Here is a 27821-nt window from a genome sequence, read left to right on the forward strand (position 1 = left end):
AGCTTTGGTGCCAGGGGGGGGTCACATAGTCGTGGTCAAGTAAAGAACTTATAATTTAATTTTGATAACAATAGATACAAGTAAAAAGTAGGTATTTTATTAATGTACGTAAGTATTGCACTTAAAAATATTTATTCTTTATTGTACACTTGAAAAACTTAACACATAATATTGTGTACATACAGGTTGGTCCAACTAGTGACGTCAATATTTTTTTTTAGATTCCTCACATGCCCCCAGGGGGCATACGAAAATACCCCATGTATGTTCCGCGATTTTTTGTAGTTTTCGAGTTATAATTTTTTTTTGTGTTTTTTGAATTGTTTTCTGCCAGCGAGGTTTCAAAAATTCATATTAGTTAATTCGTAGGTATTTTGCAGTTTTTTCTGTTAAATAATTCCAGAAAAAATCCCAGCTTCTTAAAATTAGTTAAAGCTACTCAAAAAAGGTTTTAAAGTTAGAAGTTTAGTTTTTAGCTGGATTTGCCCAAACATTCGACTTCAATTTAAAAATACAAAAAGAAGTTTCCATAGTTAGCCAGAAGGCTAAGTTCAGAAACTCCGCAGGGTTCTAAGCTACCAAAATCATAGAAAAAAATGGTACTTAATTGGTATTTTTTTGTTGTAATCGGCCTTTAAGGTTAAGGTAGATAGGCTAAAAATCAGTGAAGCATTAAAAATGTTTTTTTTTCGACTTTTATTATTCTTATGGTAAATTAAACTTTATAATGTGATTTTAATTAATTTTAATACCCGTTAAAAAAAGTAGCTTTCCTTCGGGTAAACCAGCTCTTTGAAAAATCCCCAAACGTTGTCATTATGTATTCAAGTTGGAGGAAGGAGTTCTGAAAATTTATTATAATACTAGCTGATCCGGCAAACGTCGTTTTGCCATGTATATCATTTATAATAAAAAATAGGGGTTGATCGTAGAGGATTGAAAATTGGGGGTTGTATGTATTTTTTAATGCTGTATCATGAAAAAATTAAAAAAAATCTTTATCTAAAAATTAATAATTTAGGGGTGGACTACCCTTAACACTAAAATGATGAAAAATAGATGTTGTCCGATTCTCAGATATAACCAATATGCACACAAAATGTCATGAGAATCGTTCAAGCCGTTCCGGAGAAGTTCGAACGAAGTTCGATTGTCGAAACACCGCGACACGAGAATTTTATATGTTAGAAATAGTATTTTTTCAGTAAATTGTGTTTTTAAACGGTTTTATTTAGCTCACCCCGTTTGTTTTATTTATTCTTGGGTCAAATTTAGTAATACAAATTTCACCCTCTTCCTGTCAACCGATTAATCTGAAATTTTGTATACACTTTGGATTTTGGTGACAATACATAAATATTATATAATATATAAATATATATTATATATATATAACATTATATTAAAAACAGTATCTATTTTATTAATTAAATATATATTATATTTATATTATAGAATTGATTTATTTATATAAACTAACGGGCAAGGAACCTTGCAATAATGAAGCACTAAATGAATTAAACAGAATGCGAAATAAAAACTAAAAACTAGAAAATAAAAATAGGTAAAAAAACTTTTTAAGTTAAACGGTTTTATGTTAAACATACATTGCAATGTTTAAGATAAATGTACTAAAAACCAAAAAATAATAAAATAGATACAGTCGTTGGAATTATAAACATATGCATAGACTAGACTAAAATAAAACCGTAGGGCACGTCAATTGTCTACAATCGTTGATTAAAATGTTTGTTTTGTAATGTTACACTATAATTAGGCAGTTGTTCAACCGACAACGATGGACGTGTGATAAGTAGGGCTAGAATGTGGAAACAAGCTAGCAAGCTCGATTATAAGCGAGTTTTAGGGTTTCATAGTGGTGAGCGAGTAGTACTTTTATCATATGTTTTGTCGATTAAAGACAAACTACGAGCAGTGAAACGATTCCTCGCCAGCCAGCAGTGTGAATGTCCAACGATAAACTAGTTGAAACATCTCTTTTATTTACATGGAGTGTATAACTATTGGAATTTCCATGAGCAAGAAAATAGTAAGTAATTTCCTGACCGTCTGCGGGCCAACTGCCTATTTTAACGACGAATTAAACGATTCTTCTATCGCACATTAAGTCGATAATTTGTAGACAATTGACGTGCCCCACGGTTTTATTTTAGTCTAGTCTATGCATATGTTTATAATTCCAACGACTGTATCTATTTTATTATTTTTTGGTTTTTAGTACATTTATCTTAAACATTGCAATGTATGTTTAACATAAAACCGTTTAACTTAAAAAGTTTTTTTACCTATTTTTATTTATTTGTTATTTAAAAAACAGGTAATTTCACAACTAGCAATAATCATTTTGAATTTTGAATGGTAAGACCAAAATTATTGTAAGAATTACACGAGCTACTTTTTTTACGGGTATTAAAATTAGTAAAAAATAGATCGTAAAGTTTCATTTGCCATAAGAAAAATAAAAGTTAAAAAAAATACAGTTTTAATGCTTCAATGATTTTTTGCCTATCCACATTAAAAGGCCGATTAAAGCTAGATTTATTTTACGGGTATTAAAATTAATTAAAAAACCACATTATTAAGTTTAATTAACCATAAGAATAATAAAAGTCGAAAAAAAAATTTTTTTTAATGCTTCAATGATTTATAGCCTATCCACCAAAAAAATCCACCGATTACAACAAAAAAGACCAATTAAGTACCATTTTTTTTCTATGATTTTGGTAGGTTAGAACCCTGCGGAGTTTCTAAACTTATCCAGAAGCTATGGAAACTTCCTTTTGTATTTTTAAATTGAAGTCGAATGTTTGGGCAAATCCAGCTAAAAACTAAACTTCTAACTTTAAAACCTTTTTTGAGTAGCTTTAACTAATTTTAAGAAGCTGGGATTTTTTTCTGGAATCATTTAACTGAAAAAAACTGCAAAATACCTACGAATTAACTAATATGAATTTTTGAAACCTCGCTGGCAGAAAATATTGAAAAAACACAAAAAAATGTATAACTCGAAAACGACAAAAAATCGCGGAACATACATGGGGTATTTTCGTATACCCCCAGGTGTGAGGAATCTAAAAAAAATTATTGACGTCACTAGTTGGACCAACCTATATACACGTACATTAATATGTACGTGTATATAGGTCCATCTTCTCTTGAAGACATCCAGAGAAACACTATCACATTTTTTTTTAAAGTGGAATCTCGGTGTTGGCCTTTAGGGCCTTTACAGCTCAGCTCGGGCTGTTTTGGCGAGCTTAGCTCGGCCTGACTATCACGTACGGAATGAGGCAGCTTATTTATATGACATAACCGTGGTGAATGATTTGTCATAACAGCTAGAGGTATGTCGAGGGGTATTACGCTAAACTTCGCAAAAGTGAAAAGATGGCACGACAAGGGATTCCATCAAACAAAATACATATATTTTAATAACTAAATCAATTTTTCTTTAACGTGTTTTCCGGAAACGCGTTATTACGTCATTTACGTCAACGGGTAAATGCCAGTCCGGTTAGGCGATCTTCAACCATTGAAGATCTTAGCCACGATTTAATTCTGCGCAACGTAGAGAAAGACCTTTCTGCTGTCGCTTCGCTGACAGGGTAGTGTATCCAATCTTCCTATTAGGATACATATTGATGTCACAATTTAAAATAAGACTATGTTATGATATGTAGAAGTTTAGTCGTTCCGATTCCGATTGAGGTAAGGTCTAGCTAGACGTTTCAACATGTTTCTGTATATTAATTTATATATATAATCATTGTTGAATTAGTGGTCCACCTAAGTCCTGCTCAGGGGGGGGTCATGACCCCCATGACCCCCCCCCTGGATCCGCCGTTGGCCGTGGTCCCATGGTGTTTTCCTACCGTTTCCCTTGAATAGTTTACTATTATGTAATATAACAAAAATCTTAGCCACAGCAACGCTTGGCCGGTCTGCTAGTTTTAATATATATTATTTTAAATTTATTCAGCTTATCGTTATGGTAAATTGTCGAGCTAAGCTAAGGACCAATAAAAAAAGATTGCGGCTTGTTCTGTGATGAATTCAAATGGCTTTTTAGCAAGCTATATTTTTTCCTTAGAAGCCGGGTCGAGTGAAGTATTCATGAGGAAAAGAGATGAATATCATTAGGTCAGTATTTTCCGCTATAAATGTAATTATTTCGAAGCTTGTTTTGTAAGCTTTTATAAAGGCATGAATTTTCAAGGAAATTTAATTAAAGTAAACGTCAAAATTATAGTACGTTTTGTGATTTTTAATAATTTATAACTTAAAATTAACACAGCCATAGTCCTAAAATCTTTTGTAGACTGAATAAGCGTATCAAAAAAACCTTTTAAAATAGACGAAAAGATTAAATGAAACGTGGAAACATTTTATAAAAGTTTTCTTTAATCGAAGCGACGGAGCATTCAATTGAAGGGAAGTTCACCAGAAACTTGAGCCGGGGCTAAACTGCCCTTTCCAAAGTTCTCTTTAGGATTTTGTTTGAAATCACAAAGTCAAAGTGTACAAAGATTAACATATAATAATTATCGGTCTATTCTGGAGTCTAACGGCTGCACATGTTATTTGTTATTGGGAAATAATTCGAATCATTTGACAACATGATCGATCTACGAACGGAGCAGCTATGCATAGAAAATACACGTTAATTTAATAATCTACTCCTTTGTTTTTTAAATCGATTAAAAAGAAAATCCTCTGCGGTCTTACTAACTCAATAAAACAAATGTTACTCAGTCTGAATCATTCTAATGGTGAACGAATTTTCGAAAATTATATTATATAGGTATATAGTCAAATGTCAGTTGAAATATGATTTTACTTCCCTCGTTTGAGAAACTAATTTCAGTGAGGAAAATATACACTAGAATGAGTTTGAAAAAAAAACCTTTTTGGTTGTTAGATTCATCCTTATATTTCGCTACAACTTAATTAACAGGAAAGATATGTACGTATAATATATAGTACATATTTTTATATTATAGTCGATACAATACTATTTTTAAAATTTGTACATTCTAGGACATTTTGCTATGCAATTTTTAAAAGGCAATAAATTTCATTGATATGCCTTTTAAAAATCGCAAAATATTTTGGACATTTCCGCAGGTTAGACAAAAAATATTAATGAGTCCTATTATTATTTTCTCATCGCCAAGAATCGATTTAATTCTACACGCGGCTTTTGCGTACGTCTCAACTACGCCATAAATTGCTTAAAAGTCCCTACAATCTCCTTTAAAGGGACAGATACATTCCATCATCTGTTTTATTGCAAAGTATTTCATTGACAGACGAAAACCAGCTTTCTGAGATCAATTCTGAGGTCATTTTTCAATTTTCGAAATAAGAAAGATTTCTGGAACAGGAATAATACGAATTAATAGATTTAGATACGAATTAATAGTTTATGTTATAAATCCAGTGGCACTGCGACACTTTATGGATTTGGCCTCCGAATCTATTTCGTGGACCATTTTCCCTTCATACTACATTTTTCATTTAAGACATGCCGGATCTTTCACTATGTTTACCTCCACCATAGAAGCAAGTCAAAATAATGCTGTCTATCGATCTGAATGCACGACCAAAACTGACTTGAATACCACAAGTCCAATACTATTCGTCATGCAACAGATATCATTAATTCGTAATCAAATAACATCAATGGAGTTATATTGTAGCAAATAAATATATTCTATTTCGCGAGGTGTGAAACTGTGAAGGTAACCACTAAAATTCACGGGCTAACGCAACCTTCGCACCAAAATATATTTTAGTTTCCTATATTTTTTATGACTTATTGAAACTAAATTGAACACAAAAGCTGTTCAATGCGCTACATTAAGCTACGTCTCGTAGCTATTACGACTGGTATATAGGGTATGCAGCACTGTTGGCCTAGTGGCTTCAGCGTGCGACTCTCATCCCTGAGTTCGCAGGTTCAATCCCCGGCTGTGCACCAATGGACTTTCTTTGATGTGCGCATTTAACATTCGTTCGAACGGTGAAGCAAAACATCGTGAAGAAACCGGCTTGCCTTAGACCTAAAAAGTCAACGGCGTGCGTCAGGCACAGTAGGCTGATCACCTAATTGCCTATTATAATCTAATGATCATGATACAGAAATCTGAGGCCTAGATTTAAAAAGGTTGTGGTGCCATTGATTTTTATTTAAGAACTATGGTAATAAATGTAAATTTAAGATTATTGAGCAATTTACATTAGTAATTAGTTTCGTGAATGGAACCCACTCATTGCAAATTTTCGACGATCTGCATTACTTTAAACTTTTACTTACCATAATAAAGGGTGCCTAGTTAAGTTATGTAAATTGAACTCGTACCCATGGAAATAAGATTTAACGTAATTTTTGACTGAAGTTATATTTAAATTATAAGTTATTGTGTAATACGTTTCGCTATTTGGCCAAAGTATAGGCTTTTCTTTTATACCGTAAATAAATAATCAAAATTCACTTCCGTATATATTATTAAGTCTACGGCTGCGTCTATCTGTATGAACGCGATAAAATCAAACTACTACTTTTGTACTTCTGAAGGAGTATAGTTATACACTCAAAACTATTATTTATTATGGTTTTATGTAGGTACATTAACTGAAATATAACGATAATTGTCATATTTCTTTAGTCTTGCCATGTTACATAAAATCCCTGCAATTCCATAAATTAAATGTTTAAGTGAATACCATGAAATGATAGTAAAAATGCTAAGCAACGGCGATACTGCAACTTTCAAAAGTTGCCTAGAAACAATAAAAAAGAAAACTTATCAGAAATATGTAGGTGTCGTCTTATACGTCTATCAATAATTATTGTAATAATAATTGTTGTTTTTTAACGTGTATTTGATTTATTTTATTAAATAAGTAACTGTTAACTGTTAATCGTGGCCACGAACCAGATGGACCTATTAAGTGAAAGACTCATAGTCCTCAAAACTGTACACTGTCATAAGAGAGTCGCTGAACAAAATCCGGTGGAAACAGATACTCCGCTCTAGATGCTTCGTTGCTGACCACAATGCTCAGACATGAGCTGCCGAAAGAGAGAAAACTTCTTAATATCCTGGTACAACAAATGTTTAAAACTCTCTCTAAATTATATAGAAACAATGCATATACACGAGATAGCCCAAAAAGGACAACATTTAATTATAATAGACAATCAGTGATGAATCATGAATTAATTAATACTTAACAATTTAAAGCAGCATAGGTACTGTAATGCATACATTTTGACAGTTCATGCAATGGACAATTGAAAACCATGAAGTGCAAGTAAATAGTTTATAATACAAAGTTTGGTAATGCGTGAGTAATTTTGAGGCAAGAAGGACTTTTATGCCTGACGACACACGTAGGTTGGTTACCGGTCATAGCGATCCCAGTTAAATACTGTTAAATATTACAATTGTTTATTAATGTATCTTTAACTATAGTTCTGTTCTATAAAAAAAAACTATAGTTACTTTAATCTAATTACTTTTTTTACATTTTTATTGCTATTTAATCTTATAAGTAACAAGAAGATTTGATTTTTTTTATGCTTTATTACCTTACAAACATACACATAACAAAAATACAAAAAAAAACATGTTACAAAAGTTATAAGGCAACGGGCGGCCTTATCGCTAACAAGCGATTTCTTCCAGGCAACCCTATTGTGGAACAATAAGAAAGAAACACCTACAGAGGGTAGAGTACAAGAATTGCAAAAATTATTAACAAAAAAATAAAAATAAAAACTCAAAATAACCCTTATTAACAATGGTTATTAAAATAATATACTCTGTGATTATAATATTATTTTGATTGACAGTAAATTAAGATAAATAAATCAGGTGTAACGAAATGAGTAGGTAATTTATACGTTTCATTGTTGACACTGAGAATAATTAGTTCGCATACATTTTTATATTGTTCTTTTATCACGATGTTAAAACACATTCATTTTTTGTCAAACAAATGACGGTCGTTTTTTATATGTGTCGAGTTAATCACAATGTGAAATTAAAAAAGGAATTTTGTTTAGATAATTTAAAGAAAGGTTATAAAGAATGGAAAATTGTCTAAATATAATCATAATCTTTAAAGCGATCTTAAATGACCTCATTAACGCAATATGAAATTAACTCAACAAAAATTTGAATAAGCTACAAAAACAAAAAACGCTTTCAGTAAGTTTATAACGAGGTAGCCATGGCAACTGAATGATAAAAATTTTGTATTCGAGTAGAGTTATCGCAAACTCCCAGCTTCCCGCTATTCGAAAGTTCAATGAGTATATTTTACGGGAAGTAGACTAAGATAAAAAAGGTTGTATGGAAGTGTATTGTGTAATATCGAAAAAATATCTAAAAAGTTACTTCCATTATACCCTTGTTAAAAGAAAGGTGATAACTTTTTTTGGGTTTATGTTTATTATAGAAAATTATTTAGCCTCTGTGGCGAAGTTATATAGAATCGCGTACATAAATTAAGTCTGGAAACGAGTCGCCACAAAATTAAAAAAAATAATTTGCTTAGACACTTTCTTTTGATTTGTAAACGTTGGTCAAAATTGTAAGTGATGACCAAGTTCTTTTAACTAATGAACACTTTAAAGTTTTACGCTACTTCCACCATTCCGTACCATTGTTGAGTGCAGGCTCGTGAATCTCAACAACGCAAAACAATTATGATAAAGCAAAAACTGACACTCATTCCAATACTTTTTACATACATTTTCTTTCATTTCACTCGGCTAGTATTTTACGTAGTATTAAATCTAGTACATACGAATGTAATAAGATTTGTTACTTACAACAGTTATATTCACGTCTTGAAAGCCTTTCACCCTAAGTGTTCTGATAATACCTCAATATCCTGGATGGCGATGACCAAGGAAGAGATGAGATTAATGACGGGGGTCGGGTTTGAACTTCCTGACGTGGGGTCACACCGGAATGATTCTTTATTCTATGTTAGCAACACTGCTTAATGCGAAACTTGTTGGCGTGTTTTGAATTTAGAACCACTTGTGGCAAGAGAAAAAGTCATTGCTGGTGGCTTCGTCTGTGTACCAGAACTCTTTAATGGATTTATTTTGAAATAAGAACGTATTCGCATCTATATATATAAAAATGAAACCCGTTTTCCGTTGTCACGACATAACATGAAAACGGCTTGACCGATTTGTCTGATTCTTTTTTCATAATATTCCTTGAAGTACTAGGATGGTTCTTACGGAGAGAAAAATTAAAAAAAATTGAGTGAAAAAGTCTAAAAACAACACTTTTCTATATTCCCATACAAAATATTCGTAATAATATGGCAGTAGGCAATTTGAACTTTAATACCATATCATAAAGTTCAAGCGTTAGTGCTGGGGTTCCGGAAAGGTAAATTTTTATTTTTTGACATAATGTATTTGTTGTATTATCAACTTTATTTTTTTTATCTTACTAGCTAGACCGGTGTCCCGATATATAGCTAAGATAATACTATACAATATAAGTATTAAAAAAAATAAAGAATCTACTGTTAGGCGGTACGATGTTCGCCAGGCCAGCTAGTTTCATATAAACTGCAAAGCATTAGGATTCGCAAGAATTCTTATCGCGTTTTTCGACAAGAATATTCAAACTTAGCATAAAATAATAGATCTTATCGCAATGTTAGCACAGTTTTATTGCTAAAAGTTTAGATAGATCAAAGAAATTGCTCTTTGTCTTTGGCAGACGAAAATCCATTACTTGATATAGCTTTAATACTATTATTGTACATAAACTCTAATTAAATTGTATTTTTATTAGGTTTAACCTAATTATTTCAGCGATATGGTAACTGCTTCATGACAACTGTATTTAAATAAAATAAACTTGTGTATTACCTTTTAAACTAAAGTATTCGCTACTTAATACAAGTAGTTTAAGCTAAACAGAATTTGACATAGACCAAAGTGTGCTTTTAATTATTAACTATCATTTTACTTTTAATCAATAATGAAACATTTTTTTAAGCGTTGCGAACTACAGAGCTACTGTGTGCTATATATTTTTATGAGTATGACTTTAAGTATTTTATACTTCATCTCACGCTAAGATCATAATCTACAATCACAGATTAACTGCATAGTGCTCTAGTCACATAACGGTATACATATCTTGTCAAAGATATCTGTATCGTCATCTGATGGAACATGACTGCAATTGAAATAGTACTGACCTTTTTAAATAACATACGTATATATTAATTTTACCGAGTAGAACTGTAACTCGTATTTCTGGCTGGGTTGGGTTTTAAATGTCGTCGCACGAATTTGATGATACTGATTATGCAGGAGTCTCGGGGGACCTTCATTGGAACACCTCCAAGCGATTTTTGCGTCTAAGTATTTTTTTTTAATTTAAGTTTTGTGTAATGTATTGAAATTTGTAAACAATCCGCCATTTTATACTTTTCTCTTGGTTATAAGAGAAGTGACATTCACTTTCAAAAATCTTTTTTTTTTATTATTATCCTCCGAGACTCCTGTATAATTAGTATCATTAAATTCGTGCGACGCCATTTAAAACTATTACCAGTTCTTGTATTCTAACGTAGTAGGTATATTGGTTTTCTTTAAGAACATTTTGCGGCTTGACTGCCTTCAAGCTATTAACCACAGCTAGAAATGAAATTGCCACAGACTAATAATACACAAGTAATAGTGATCTGTTTTTCTGTTTCGTTTAATGTAAATACATTTTAATAGAGACTGGCTATTGAAAAATGATAATGAAAAAGCGCGGCATATTAAAAAAAATTTAGTATGGTATCCCTAAAAGTTTGATATATTTTGTGGATTAAACTTACTTGATTGCATTTTATTATTTTTTACATTGATAGTAACTGTATTTCTATGAAATTAAATACTATACGTATTTATTCTTTTACTATTGATACTTAAAGTATCAAGACAATAGATCATACCAATCTAAGAAATTCAATGACATTCTGTGTTGCCATCCGAAAGTTTTCAAATAATTCAATTATCTTCTTTCATTAGCCAGACTCTAAAAGTTATATATCACTTATAAATTTGAATTTGAATATACATGTTATTAAGTTTTTATCTGTGTGTCGCCTTCTGCTTGTGATTGTCACATTTGACAAGTAATTATAGTACGAATCTAGATGACTGTATTCAGAGGTGTAATAAGAGGTATTCTGCAGAGACAGCATAGGACCGTTATACCTACTACGTGATGGAATTTGCCCAAATACAGTTAGCCAGACACACGAAGAACCGAATAAAGAATCGATGATATTCGAATCCAATTATATTAGACGACTCATTGGTCTAGTGGTTAGTAACCCTGACTGCGAATCCATGGGTCCCGGGTTCGATCCCCGGCTGAGGCGAACATCGATGTGATGAGCATTTGGTGTTGTTCTTAGGTCTTGGGTGTTTAAATATGTATTTATATGTATATCTATCTATAATATGTATGTATATCCGTTGCCTAGTACCCATAACACAAGCTTCACCAGCTTAGCATGGGACTAGGTCAATTGGTGTGAATTGTCTTTTAAAAAAAAAAAAATTATAATCAAATTAAAATCGAGGTTTTAATTAAGATTTCAAGTTTGGAAAATGTTTTACTATTTTTAAGTATACTTTGCTACAATGTGAATACATTTTGTAAAACTGAGTATCGTAAAGTGGGTTGATGAAAGGGATGTTGAATATTCAATAGAGTTTTGTTATGATACAAAATGTAATAATAAAGAGGGGATGCAAAAGTAAATGTAGGGTAATTAATATTTTTTAGCTTTATTTGACCTAGAATTTTTAATATCTAAGCTTTTTGATGGATATTCAACTTTATTAAGCTTTCGCGGCTCATTGTTCTTTAATTTTTTGTACCAATAAATTCTAATAATCTCAAAAACTAACAAAAAGATTAGATATATAGAATAGACAATAGATAATTCGATGATTCCAGTGTCGAATGATATATGGAATAAATTATGCCTCTGACACATAAGATTCAACCTTTTGTGACAGTTTTTCTAATGGTCCATTACGTGTTTTTAATAATCCCCTACTTTAACATTACAATTGCTTTTTTGAAACATACGAGTAGGTTAAATATTTTTTTAGCAACTCCACGAAGTCATTTAGCAGAGTCGTTTTAGACACCTTGCTGTGTTAATTATTATTATTTTCTTAATTCCTACATAATTATGTATTTAGTGTATATTCGCGGATGGTTAGCGGACCTATGCGACTTCTTCAATATAAAGAGTCCCCTCGTGAGTTGTGTGCTGCGATATTGCGGGCTACTCGTTTGTGAGGAAGTTGCATGGATCTGGTTAGCGCTGCGCCTAAGTTCTCATGTTATTTTCACACATGTATATCCTTTCTATATTTATAAGTATCTGATTGTGCTTGTAACGTGTGCAACTTTGACTATAAATCAAATGCTTCCCGGCCTCTTAAGTCCAAGTTTCAGATGCTACTAGCATTAAAATATTTGCTTGATTACGTATACTAATTGCGAACCCCTTTGCAACTGACTGCTTATTTCCATTTGGTTAGACGGTGATTTTGATTATACATTGAGTGAATTATCTATTCAGTTATTGTATAAAACGCTTCATATGTTCGGTTATTGTCCATATATTGGCTAATTAATTTTGGGAATGTGTTGCTTTCATGTTGGTAATGGGAAAGGAAATATTCAAATTATTATATTAGGTAAATACTATTGTGTGTTCTCGATAACAAGGGATTGTTCAAGTTAATATTTGTAATTAGTTGCCGAATTTGATACTTAATACGAATCTGTTTAAGTCTTGCTTGTTATCTAACATATTGCTAGATGCAGCAATTCTTACGAAGTCGCAATAATAATAAAAATATACTTAATCCTATTATATTTTTTTATGAAAATAAATTACACATTGCAATTATTATTATTTTTTTAATTTTTTATCGGTACTAAGTTATATCTATTTCCTAATTACTTACCCTTCCGCAAGTGAAGGCCTCCTCCAAGGATCTCCAGGTATCTCGGTCTTGGGTGAGTTGCATCCAGCTCGAGCAGGCCGCTTAATAATGTCATCCGCCCATCTCGTGAGCGGTCATCCTCTGTTTCGTTTCCCAATAGGGCCACCCCCCTTATGGTCTATCGATCGTCAGACAGTCTTGCTTAAGCTCACGCTGTCGAAATACCTATCCATTATCCCTAAAACGCCTTCGCTCGATCTTACCCATCATAGTTAACTGAAGGTGGTAGAGGTAATGGCGTAGCTCGTGGCCCTGGTACGCTATTTATAATTGCTAATTTATTTTCATACGATATCCAATGTCCGATATCGTCTCCGCTAGTATTTTAACTAAATTATATTTATATGTGTTGTATTTGAGCACCATTTTTGAAAGGCGCAATAAGTGTGATAAGAAAAAAACTATTTGTTTTATGATTATTTGTCAATCTAATAGTAGGTGATCATCCTCATGTGCTTGACACACTCCGTCGACTTTTTGGGTCTAAGGCAAGCCGGTTTCCTCACGATGTTTTCCTTCACCGTTGGAGCGAATATTACATGCGCACATAGAAATAAAATTGATTGGTGCACAGCTGGGGATCGAACTTACGACCTCAGGGATGAGAGTCGCACGCTAGGCCAACGCTGCGCTGACAATAAGTCTATAGTGCTTGAAACCGTAAAATATTGTTTATACTGTACTAAAATTTCATATGTGTAGTCGGGTGCATTTAATCTGTCATTGGTAAATACGATCCAGTAACATCATGCGTTTATGGTTGTTACTTGTTTATACATCGCAGTTTCGTCTATGGGGGGCCTAAGTACTCGTACATACACTTTATAAGCTGGATAAAGCTTGGATAAAGCTGGATAAGTAATTGTTTTGATTTTTTTTTGTTTAGTTTTTTGTAATTAGAATTTTTTCTTTGATAAGTAATTGTTTTGTTTTGTAATGTTTGTTTTGTTTAATCTCTTTATGATCTCTATATGAATGTCATGTTTGCCTATAAGTGCTTGTCACATTAAAAATTGTGTTTTGTGTTTGTTTTTACCAATGTCTCAGTGTGCCAAGCGTTGGCAAGCTTTCAATAAAAAAAAAATAAAAAAAAGCTGCACGTCACAACTTGTCTTATGCGCATAATCTTCACTATATGAAATTAATAAACAACCTTAAATTGTTAGTGTCTATGAAACCCATATAATAAAATCGGGATAAGTCGAACCAGATTGCTTGGCTTTTTCTGGGACCATTGACCACCACGATAATATGTTTGCGACATCGGTTCTTGTAGGGACAGTTACGAATGATAATGTTAATGTTTTTTTTTTTAAAGACAATTCACACCAATTGACCAAGTCCCATGCTAAGCTGGTGAAGCTTGTGTTATGGGTACTAGACAACGGATACACATACATATTATATATAGATAGACATATAAATACATATTTAAACACCCAAGACCTAAGCACAACACCAAATGCTCATCACATCGATGTTCGTCTCAGCCGGGGATCGAACCCGGGACCCATGGATTCGAAGTCAGGGGTACTAACCACTAGACCAATGAGTCGTAAAGTGATATTTTTTCATATTTTATTTTTTACAGAACACAAATAACAGTGTTAGTTCCCTAGTGGCTTAAATACTACCCTCATCCCTGAGGATGTAGATTCCAACCCCGGCTATGCACCAATGGATTTTCTTTGATAACATTTTGAGGGAACCGGCATAACTTAGAAGCAATAAAGTTGACGGGATGTGTCAGGCACGGTAGGCTAAAATTGGGATAATATTTTTTATAGAAAAAAAAAATGATCAACGAATGTTGGAAAAAACATAAAAATTCAGGAATTGGAATATTTATAACGTTATATCATTCATTTATTATCTAAGTTAAGTAACATTTTTTCTTTCGTACTATAAAGTACTAATCCTAAGTATAAAAACAACTGCAATCACCTTACAAAAAATACTTTGTAATGCAAACATTTATTTTAGAATCACGTTCTTGTCTTGTTTGGTTCACGGCCATAGTCTTGTGTATGCTTTATGCTCACAATCACGATTGAATAATCTTAACCATGACGTGAAATTGCTGTTCATGCAAGGTGAGATTATAAATTGGTTAATTATGCTTAAAATATCCAAATACTCACTGCAATACAATAATCTTGAAAACAGAAACAAATATTGACCACAATCAAAAATGTATCATATTAGGAATGTTAGGTAAGCGTGTAGATTTAAATAGTATAATAATAATCGAAATATATAATTAATTATAATTAAAATTAATAAATAGAAAATTAAAACAAATTTAAAAAGTTTGGTCCCTGTGGCAGTGTACCTTTACGCTGCATTTCCTTGCTGTATTGCGATACTAATTCGTTGAACAAGGAAAGCACCAGCCTTGGGGTCAAGGGTACCTACTAGCTACCAGGCGCTAACTTAAATGTTTAATTAGCGCCTGTGTACTTGAACCAAAGAGTCTCTATCATGGAATAAATATAGAAATTTGAGACATAGACCTTAAAAGGTTGTAGCGCCACTATATTTTATATATGTATAGAAAGATATTGTGAAAGTATAAACTTCATTTTATTGTTAATCGTCCCGCTTGTTTTTGTATGTGGACGATTACAATCTATGAACGATAACGGTTACGGTCAAATTAAACGACTTCGATTCTGGGACACAGACGATATGACGTTTAGATAATTGATTTCTAATTGCGGTGAGAATAAAAATATTGTATTACATTCATTTCAGTTAAGCAATAAAATAAATATATTACAAATAACAGAAAAACAATAACTAACCTTAAAATATATTATTAAAAGGAGTCCCTTACGGCAAGGTTCCGAAGATACTGGCAGCGTTCCCCCTTTGAATTTCTAGACTAAATCTTTGTCCGAGGTAGCTGCCAGCTCTTCGGTCTCCTGTGATATCGGCTACTTCCTTAAAAAGACTTATAGCGCTAGGACCCCACGGACCAAGGGACTCGACACCGAATGGGACAAAATCATATTCGGTGCCTGTATTTGCATGATTTAGCTTTTTCAGCCGCTTCACAAGCCGCACCCAATTGTGGTTTAAGACACAACAACCGTTTACACAGTTTAGGACTTCTTCAAATGTGTCTTCAGATTTAAATCATAAAATATTACATGTGAAACAAACTGTGATTTCTTGTAACAATAGCAGTAGTCTTATCGGGAGCGCGACATGTCCATATGAAACTATTTATTTAGCTTTTACTTTTATGATATTTATTTTTCATTAAAAACATTACAACGTTCACTTACATGAGTAAATATAGTAATACAATAATACATTACGCTTATTTATTAATTGTATATTACAAGAATAAAGTACAACAGCAGACTTATTACATATAACAGCGATTACAATTTTTTTAAAAGTTACATAACACATTTTGTATTGTAGTATTGAAAATAGACATTTCCTAAGTTACCACCGGCTTTAATGAGTTCTACCGAGAATAGCCGGTAAGAAACTTTAGTTACTGTAATAAAGCACTACCCAATTAAAAATGAGCCTAAACAATTTCAGAAGCTCTTTAGAAAACCGATATTAAAGTATATTTGATGAAAGCCGACTCATTTAAACTAGATTTTTTTTAATATAACAAAGGGCAAACGGGCAGGAGGCTCATCTGATGTTATGTGATACCACCGCCCATAGACCAGTACCAGCTCCTTCCACTTGACCGTATTCAAGAGCGGTTCGAATCGTCGATCACCAATCCCTCTCCGGCTTGGTCCTTTGGCGTTGCGTAGAGATGTGGGGTCACTCTGCATCTTCTACCGCATTTACCATGGAGAGTGTTCAGAGGAGTTGTTCGGATTAATACCTGCAGCTGAGTTTCATCATCGGACGTCAAGGCAGAATACGAAATTCCACCCGTATTACCTTGACGTCCGCCGTTCCACAACTGAGCGATTTTCAAGGCAGTTTTTGCCACGCACCACCACTTTGTGGAACCAGCTGCCCACTGAAGTATTTCCGAATTAATTCCACTTAGGGTCCTTCAAGAAAAGTACCAATTCTTAAAAGGCCGGCAACGCACTCGCGAGCCCTCTGGCATTGTGAGTGTCTTTGGGCGGCGGTATCACTTAACATCAGGTGAGCCTCCTGCCCCCTGTTCTATAAAAAAAACATTGTTTGCTTGCATTAGAGAAGATAGAGAAGTAGGGAAGGGGATGACGGGTCTGGGCGTTACTGCATACGATTTTTTGCATTTTCTGAGAAGATTTACTATGGTAATATATATATATTTTTTTACCATAGGAAAGTAGAGATTTCAACGAACTGAAAGCACACCAACATTTTGAAAAAAGCTGAAATTTTGACGTCAGAATTTTCGATTGAAAATTAGGGTGTTTTTTCGATATTAATTCAAAATAAGGTGAAAAAATAAATATTTTTAATCAAATAAATTACAGTATATTTGGGACATAATAAGGTAAGTTTTCACCAAATTTCGTTTAAAAAAATAAATTTTTGTAAAAGATAGAAATAAAAAACCAAAAAGTTGGTTTTTTGAATTTTTCACATAAATTTTGAGGTTATGTGAAAAATGGGTGAATCTAAAAGTTGTAGATCTTTTTATGACCTACAACTTTGCCATTTAGTTTTCTTCGATAGGACTTTTAGTTTTGCCGGAAATCGAGTTAAACCGTTTTTTACCCTTAAACCTACCCCCCCTTCCCCTTCCCGACCTCAGATCGACCGTAATTTATTTTTCCTTTCATTTTAATCATATTCCCCTGCTTTTCTAATGGGTTTCATCCTACTGTAATTTTTTTTGGTTTCAAAAATTATCGGCACTGGTCTAGTAAGCTTGTTCGATAACATATTCCGTTTAGGAACCATTTGAAATGACAGTTGGACAAACTGACAGAACTTCCAATTACGTGAGGTACATCAGCTAATTAGTGGGTAAATTCTACTCTAAAATTGTCTGATAGCAGTAAATCGCGGCGGTTAATGGAATTTCCGCGTCACGGGCATCGCAGTCCATCGGGATCATAGCACTAACACGGGATTATACAGCTATTTATCCTGACCAAAGATATTTAGACGAACATAATAGCATCAATGGGGATCCAAGAATATATTTCGGACAATATTTTCCGAGCGCTCGGTAAAACTCATAGAAAATTTGGTCTCATTGATCTTGTCCCTTAACTACAATGTAATACGACAAATCTATTTAAATAAGCCCTTCCAGGAACTTAGGAGCATCCTGGTGCCAGGCCCTTTGCTGCGTTATTATGAAAGAAATAAACGTTGAGAAATTATTGAAGTAAATCAATTTCAATTTTTTTTACTTTACTATTCAAACATCACAGCTGTATGAAATATATAATACGTTGAAATTTAGTATGAATCTTAAAAGTACCAATTACACGCGTATCGAATAGATTGCGTTCATAGTTTGCTTTAGTAAATAGTAAATACCTATTCAATCCATTCCGGCACTCGTTGGGCGCCCTATGTTCCCTAACCCTCATTTTAATCGGATTAATTCCTAAAGGCACCGCACGCTTCAAAGGTTTCCGCTGTATATTTAAATGATTTTTGTACCCGTTTTGACGTCCGACCCCTAACACCTCGCAGGATTGTAATTAGAGCTCTACGCTTTTCTCGATGAGCAATGAATATTAATAAAACATTTAACTCTGGGGCGTCATGAGATAATTATGTAACTTTAAAATGCTTTGAATCTTTATACCATAAATGTTTTGTCTTTTAACATATGTTTTAATTGCTTGCTTTGTTCCATTAGTTCTGTCTAAGTAACTATATGTATTAGGTAGTTTTGCAGTTCTTGCCCACAACTTGTCTAAAAATAAATATAGTTAAAAAAAACTAAAAAACACGCTTTTAAAGCACATTAAACTAAAAAGTGAAAAATAATTCCTAATTTAGGCTGAAAATGGTAATGAACAAAAAATACTGGTATTATTGTGAAAAAGCGTGGGTTGCTCGATAGACGAAAAATATGGCACAGAGCGCCCTACGCTTTTTGATACTATTTTCAGCCTAAATTAGGAATTATTTTTCACTTTTTAGTTTGATGTGCTTTAAAAGCGTGTTTTTTAGTTTTTTTACACTATATTTATTTTTTATTTTTTGGTTAATTTTTTTTTATTTTTTTCATTTTTTTTTGGATTATTGTATTGTCATCGATCTTTGACAGGTGCGCAAAGTTTGAATTAAATCTGTCCGTTAAAAGTGGGTCAAAATCGAGTCCGAAGGAGTCGGTTACACACACAAATACATATTACATACATACATACAGGTTAAGCTAATATAAAGCGTGTAAAAAAACTAAAAAAGTGTTAATAAATAAAAAATATGTGTCATTTTACCGCATTCGTTTGACGATGATAAATTGGTTAATATTTCCGTCGGGGCAGGTGAGATGTAATCGATTGGGCAAATATTGAAATTCAATCGAATAACCCGATATGAGAATAACACACTGCTCAAATAAAGATATCTACATCCAGTCGAAATCACACAGCTCTTGGTTTGCTTGATTTTAATCAAAAGTTTCGATTGGACTGCCTGCTATTCGGTTGAGTGCAATCGAGAAGTACGTTCGGCTCCCGAGCCTGCCACTATACACCACGCAGACTAGTTTTAATGGCTGTAACGAAATGTGTGCCTTCAATCTAATACCCATTTGCTCCATCATATAATTGTTCAAAGTTTGCGAGTGATAGTTCTACCCAATCCATCTGCTTCGACAACTAAGTTACAACTTTGAGCCCAAACTAGACAATCTTCGAATTGAAATTGAGGTGATACAGAACCATTACTTAAAGGTAATGTAGCTGTTAATTATGGCGTAGTTAAATGGATACCCTTTGTTAAGAAAGATTTGGTTGATGAAAAATTAAAGTAAATCTTCGGGGATCTTTACTTGAGTGAAATAAAAATATAAATTGGTCTCAAAGTGGGATAGCCGCTCAAATTAAGCACCTGAATAAATTGTGTGATAATCCGTAGCAGTCTTTTAATGCTTTATTTTAGGGAGCGTCGGCCGAGAAGAATAAACGGATAAAATGATTACTCTCATTTCATTTACTCTCCTTGATCCCTGTAATGAAGAAAATTGTGCTGGAGTGTAGAAAATGTAGGCCAATAGAAAGGTGGCCAATTGGAAGATTTGGTTATCCATTCAATTTAGAATTTCGTTACTTGAAGTACTCTTAAATAAAAACATAAATCAGTGGCGCTTATTTTTAGGTCTTGGCCTCAGATTTCTGAATCTGTTTCACGATCATTTTTAAATCAAATAGGCAAATAGGTGATCAGCCTCCAGTGCCTGACACAGGCCGTCGACTTTTTGGGTCTAAGACATGTCGGTTTCCTCACGATGTTTTCCTTCACCGTTCGAGCAAATGTTAAATGCGCACATAGACAGAAAGTTCCATTGGTGCACAGGCGGGGAACGAAACTACGATAAGAGTAGCACGCTGAAGCCACTAGGCCAACACTACACTTGAAATACTCTTATACAAATAAACGAGAAAAACATAAGTAAATTAATAAATTTACAATGGGAACCATTACTAATTCATTTGTCTATATTTTATTCACATCGAGCTCTGTACAAACGGCGGTGCACTTGAATTTTGTTCAAAGAGTTAAACAACCAACTTTCCCTCTAAATAGGATGCAAATGAAATATCCACGGGCACTCATTCATGGACGAAAAATTGCTGAAAAGCGGCGGAATCTTTACCGAATTTTTTCAGAAAAAAAATGGTAGAATCGCGCAGTGGTTTTAATTTATATTTTTGCCCTCTTCGGACGGTGAGTTCATAAAGGACACAACATTAGCTCGGCCTACTTTGGGTGAAAGCTTTCAGGGCATTTCGACTCATCTTGTGTTAATATTCCTGTTAGTCAAGTGCTCTTTACTGCATCATATCCGTTTATTTCCTTTTCATTGACTTTTGCCGTTTTCATACGTGTTCACGGCTAAGGTTAATTTATGTATACTGTATTACTTTCAACTAATATTGTAAATGCTTTAATTTAATGCGGATAAATCCAAAGACAAGATTTAACGTTAAAAAGTAATAAATGATACTATATAAATTTATTTGCCCCATGCGTCATCAAAAGGTTATGGGCGAGTATCTTATTGCTTCACTATTTCTATGAATGCCAACTTAACCAGTATAATACCAGAATAATACTCAAAACAGAACAAAGCTAAGCGTACGACCAACCAGGCTCCAGAAGATAAACCACTCCTTATATGTAAATTGTATTCGTTTTTACAACATACTCCCAAACGAAAAAAACTTCGAGAATTATCACTGAATAAATTCAAAACTCTCGTTAAACGTAAATTAATAAAGCTGTTTATTAATTCGACGATAATTTAATTGATCCTAATCCTTGGGATTGGTTCAAATATTTATGCCTTACAAACAATTTGTATGACTCAATACTCCGCGATTAAAAAGGGTGGCAGCGAGTTTGTTGCCAGTTCCTCTAGCACGCTCTACGCCTTTGACTTGCGAATTGTAGTAAATTTAAATTTAGAATCAATTTAACATCTTTTTGTTGACGTTCATAATTGTCCTTGGTTACGCATATGAATAAAGTCTGAGTTTGAGTTTGATAATCAAAATTTATGTCTAGCGAAACTAGACATAAAATACATACTTGAATATCTCTTGATCAGTATATTTTCATAAAGAAAGTTGTTCATATACATGTTACATATGGGCCTAATAAACTCGGATATGCCAGTGTTTGTCGTCTAACTAGTATGTCAGTTGTAGGGCCGCATTTTTGTCTTTCACTCTCGACTACTTTCCCTTCAAGGGACCTGTTTAGTTCCTAGTCGGTTGTTTATTTCTATTTTATGTAAATTACGTGTCTCGTTTGAATTTCTTTCGTGTATAAATTCAATCCAATTTCACTGTCATTTAAATTCTAGTTTACGTAAACGAATGTTACATAATGCTTTCTAATTCTTTGTATGCATTAGACAGTTTATTACAATGTCTTGTTATTCTGGTTATATTCGTTAACGTTAAATAATGTTTTTTCACTTCTAAATGTGAGGTGACTCAAGTGTGATAGGGACAAAAAAGGCTTACTACATTTGTAAATAAGAGATAGCTATTGCTATGCTTACACCAGTAAAACGCTCCCCACGTAATAATTCTCTTCATAAATAAAAATAATGCTGTTACTGTCTGACTGTTGCAATAGCCTTCGGAATTTGTACGCATATTTAACAAATATTTACGAGGTTATTGCCCTGCAAAGTGCAATAAAATTAGATAATAATAAGTTGCGGCAAACTCGACGCAAACCACAATCGGTTTCAACACTTCACAAAACGATTTGGAATGGGATTGTTCTTACAAAAATATTGAAGCAAATACACGACTGGATAGATTGATGATTTTACTGTTACTTACTGTGTCCTACGGTTTTATCAGCGTCAATTCCGTAGCCTTCATCGAGCCTCCACTATTTTGTCTCGACTAGAACACAAAGAAATGTGTTCGTTTTTATTACCACTAACGGACACAAAAAATATCCAATTCGGTTACGGAAGTTATATACATTCCATTCGGCGATTAATATCAACTTATTCAATTAGAAGTTATGATTGATTAATATTATTGATGTATTAGTTTAAGAATAGCGTAGCGGCAATTTGCTTTGCTTCATTAAAAAAATGTTTCCCTATTTTCGTTGTTGAAATTTTGCTTATACGAACTATTACGGGTTTTATTTAAGATATTATTAATTTTTACACAGTGGTGAGTTAAAAAATAAAACACAAGAACAGAGTGTCTTCCCTTTAAAAGAGACTAAGTATTGTTATTGGACACTTTCTTATGTTAATAACCTTTGTTGTAAATTAAGTAAGATTTAAATTACTTAAATTAGCTAGATAGAATCCATGATGTCTTACTGACAAATAATCAAAACCATACAACATAAATACACTACAATAAGGAATAATTAGAGTGAATTTCAGGTAAATCATAGTTGTAGTGGCGAAAAATTACTATGGGGTATAAAAAAAATATGTTTTTTGAAGTTCAGACTTCGTAAGTACGCCGATGATGTAACTGGGTCATCATTATTAACAAAATTGGTATTTGATAATTGCGGTTAACTTCAAAATTGACAAATATGCAGTGTTATTAGTAAAGTTCGTGTAATTTACAATATATAGGGGAACTGATTAGAATAGGCCCTCTTTAAAGGTCAGATGGTCGGTTAATACCTTTCGTAATGCTCTTCTACTTTTATGGGCTAAAGTTGTCGAATGAGCTTGGGGTCATCCGGGACTAATATACGACAAGACTTTTATCACTTTATACATTTGTTTAAACTCGGGTTTTTAATAACAAAAGTTAAAATAACTTTTGGGTTGGCTTTTTATTTTATCTTTTACGATTAATTGAGGGCACATTAAACAAACATAATTTTGCGTATGTTTTTTCCATTGCACTATACGCAAAGATATTTAAATAATTGTGTTTTATAGTCCGTATGTCAATCAGAATAAAGCAAATAAGCAAGTTAACAAAAAGCTTAGCTAAGCATAATTGTTGTGCCAAGAATATAACGCAGGACCTATTTTCCCTTTTTACAAATGGAGTTGAATTGTGTGTGCAAACTAACTAGGTAGTCAGATCAAGAAAAGTCGTTAAAATATATATTTACTAGATGCCCCTCGAACTTCGTTTCTCCTTAATGTGATTTTACTTAGCCTACCTTTTTAGTACATACCAACATTTTGCTATGCTACCCCAGGGACTGTTCGGTTTTCTGGAATAAAATCTTTTTAGGTTTTTCTGTGAATTTTTCTCTATATAAACCTCAGAGTTCAAGTCATATGTTTTTATTTAACAAATAAAAAATAGCGGTTGATCGTAGAGAGGTGAAAATTAAGGGTTGTATGTATTTTTGTATGTTGTATCATAATAAAATAAAAACAAAAAAGAAATTGAAAAAATTTAAATTTAAGTTTAGGGGCACCACCCTTAACATTTAGGGGTTAGAAAGATAGATAGTAGCCGATTCTCAGATTTACTGAATATGCTTTAAAAGTTTATACGAATCAGTCGAGCCGTTTCGGAGGAGTATGGGAACGAACATTGTGACACGAGAATTTTATATATTAGAGATATTGTTGTATGCATTTATAAAAATTGCGAAATAAATTAATTACATAATTTTTCATTACAGGTAAGTCGCTGTTACAAAAAGAGAAGGTAAACTAAAATTAATTAGCATGCCTTAATGACTGTTTAAACAAGTGTCTAAACTTTTACTATAAATCTATCTTTCACTTCATAGAAGGGTTACGAACAATTACGTAGTAAGGGTAGAACCACCATTGGCTAAGTTGGTCACGCATTTGATATTAATACTCTGGGTTGGAATTGCGGGAAATTCGTTTACTTACGTATTTCATACGAGTCGTAGTTGGTGAAGAATCGACGACTCGTATTAATTACGACCGGTGTTTTAGATATTGAAACAGCGATAGCGTGTCGCGTAGTTCCTTATCTCAAATAATTTCTTTGCAAACTCAAACTCAAAACTCAAAATATCTTTATTCAAGTAGGTAACCAAGTACACTTTTGAATAGTCAAGTTAAATTAATCGTAAATTTACATTTACTACCAGTTCGCAAGTCAAGGGCGTAGAGCGGGTAAGAAGAACTGGCAAGAAACTTTCCGCCACTCTTTTTAATCGCCAAGTATTGTCATACAAATTGTTTGAACTGGAGCAATTCAATCCCAAGGATTAGGATCATTTAAGTAGTCCTCAAATTTATAAAAAGCTTTGTTGATTAATTTTCGTTTAACGAGGACTTTGAATTTATTTAGTGATAATTCTCTAATTGCGCTTGGGAGTTTGTTGTAAAAACGAATACAATTTCCATATAAGGAGTGGTTTATCTTTTGGAGCCTGGTTGGTCGTACACTCAAATTAGTTCTATTTCGCGTATTATACTGGTGAAAGTCACCATTTGTTTTAAAATCGTTTATATTTTTTTGGACATACAACAAGGCTTCAAGAATATATTGACCAGATAGTGTCATAATATTTAATTCCTTAAACTTATTCCGTACCGACTCCCTCGGAGAAACACAACAAATACCCCGAACAGCCCGCTTCTGCAGCACAAAATGTAAAATACAAAATAATGTATATCGTTAAAAAATACATTATAACTATAAACATCCATATATACCATTGCTCACCGGGGTTTAAGGTTTAAAAATGTGAAAGTATCCATGCCTTAATAAATAAACCGACCTACTTCGTAAGTGCGATGAAGGTGGCAAGACGCAATTTGTTATCACTTATCTGAGTGGCCGCAGACTTAAGCACATTACTGCGTTTTAGGAATGGAAAACGCGGAAATAATTGCTTCTCGGACGTTTTCGTTATAACACTGGTGAAGTAGGATAAATTTTAACCAACATACATTGAAAGTAGTTTAAAAACGTGATAAAAATTATTTAAGAAGGAGGAATAAAAAATATGTTATTAGAAAGAAAGAAAAACTTTATTATACACAATATACAGGATACTTAGGTAAAGTGCATCCCACACTAGGATTCCCTGTGTTGTGAGCAACCAGTCTCTTCCTTTTGACATGTAAATAGTATTTTACTTAATGATTTCTACATAACATTTATATTTAAACTATTTTTGCACAATAAGAATATTTTCAGTATCAGCATAAGACAGGTTGACTAGACATTGTTTGAGATTTTTAGTAAGTGTATATATTGTGAGTTATTACGAGGTTAATGTGTGGTTTCTCAACACAAGTATCCATTGATTTTATGTAAATAGTTACCGCGTTGGGGTGACATATACTGGTAACTTATTTAGTTGAAAAAAATTAATAGATTACTGTTTGGGAAGCCTCGACAACTGATTTCTCTAGTTTTGTTGTAATAAAGATATTTTATTATGTTATTTTATTGCAAATGCAATAAAAAACAATGAAATGCGAATCGTCTTTTGTTTAACTTTCTCTCCCTCCCTCAAATATTAATTGATATCATTTCAGAGATATTCAAATAATTTCATTATGTTATCCTTAATACAATATTCTTAAAATATTCCAGCGTACGGCGCCACTCAGCCTAAATATTCAAAAAAATCCACACAGCGATAATAAAACAAGTATTAAACGCGGAGTGAGGATGTTAAAAGCGTCTGTCAGCCTCTGTTCTCCATTTTATTCCCTCGAATATTTCGTCACAGTAAAAGTGACACTCTCACTTTACAGCCGGGGTCGTTAAATTATACCTTTAATATAAGTTAAAAGATAAACCTCAAGACAAAAGCTTTCTTTCGGGGATTATGTCACATGTTTTAAATCTTAAAAGCCCTAATACCAATTGCGTTATAGAAAACCGTAATAATAAAGTTTAAGTCTAAACTTGACGGTTTAATACGGAAATACTTTGCAGGGTCATTGATAATTTTTAAGGTAAGTGAGTGGGTGGCGGGATGTTATCTCGTACCTTAGAATCGCTGGATATTGAAGGCAGGATCTCTGTGTACATTCAAACCATTTTTTTTTATTAATATGATCGCTCGTGAGGTCGCTCAAGAACGCCATATTCTGGTAAGAAGCCTCGCTCAGCCCTGCGATTCTGTAACTCGTACGTGCGTGAGTTCGAAAAGTGAGTTACAGAATCGCAGGGCAGCCTAGTAATTTTCCATACAAACGTATTTCTTTAATCGTACTCTTCGTTTCTGTAGGTTGGGTTAGTTGTGTCACTCAATTTCCTCCACTATACCCTGTCTTCGGCAAGCCTCTGAACATGTGCTGGTAAGATTTGACTTGCCTTTACTTGATCGGCCCAGCGAGTAGGTGATCGGCCTTGAGGTCTGGTGCCCTCCACTCTGCCAGTCACGAAGAGTTTTTCTAAACTTTCTAGGTCTGTCCGTGTTACAGGCCAAAAAAAAAACGCAGGATGCGTTGGTAACAAATTGTCGAAAAACTATTTTTTACCTGTAACCGTCTTAGTATGGACACGTATGTTTAAAAAAATGGCGATTAAAAAGAGTGGCGGAGAGTTTATTGCCAGTTCTTTTCTTCCGTTGTACGCCCTTGATTTGAGAACTGGCAGTAAATGTAAAATTAGAAGCATTAATATATATTTCTTTACTGACGAGTCATAAGTGTACATTATGTTACCTATATTATTAAATGATTTTTGAACTTTAGCGTTTGTTACAGAGCACTAGGATCTTTCGTATAATCTTTGTTATAGAGACTTGATAGTTTAGTTTTCCCACAGAGTACTTAGTGCTTAAATGAACAATGCTCGGAGTTTACTATATTACAACTCCTCAAAATCGATCAGTAGACCTTAAGCTTACCGTTGTAATCCCTATATGAGTTTTAGTTGAGTGATCACCGAGTGTATTAGGGAATGTGGAGGAGTCCTCACAGTTTGGATAATCCTCTCGCCGATGAGGGTCGCTTAGTCAAGGCCAACCGTCGAAGTTTCTGGAAATTGGAAGAGTTTTGACGAGACAATCCGAAACGAGCACGTGAGATTAATCATGTACAATTAATATTAATTATGTATTAATATTAACGTATTAATACATATGTATTAATACATATAATTAACGTATTAATACATATGTATTAATTTTAGCAAGTTCTAATAAT

At 33.2% G+C, this 27821-nt stretch overlaps 1 protein-coding gene across 3 annotated transcripts in view; it reads left to right on the forward strand.

The window, feature by feature from the left end:
- Positions 1-27821, forward strand: part of LOC125049997 (brain-specific angiogenesis inhibitor 1-associated protein 2) — a 189838-nt gene that overhangs the window by 680 nt on the left and 161337 nt on the right. The gene's annotated exons all lie outside the window — the stretch shown is intronic.

The sequence above is a fragment of the Pieris napi genome, chromosome 5 (assembly GCF_905475465.1).
Source record: "Pieris napi chromosome 5, ilPieNapi1.2, whole genome shotgun sequence".
NCBI classification, from domain to species: domain Eukaryota; kingdom Metazoa; phylum Arthropoda; class Insecta; order Lepidoptera; family Pieridae; genus Pieris; species Pieris napi.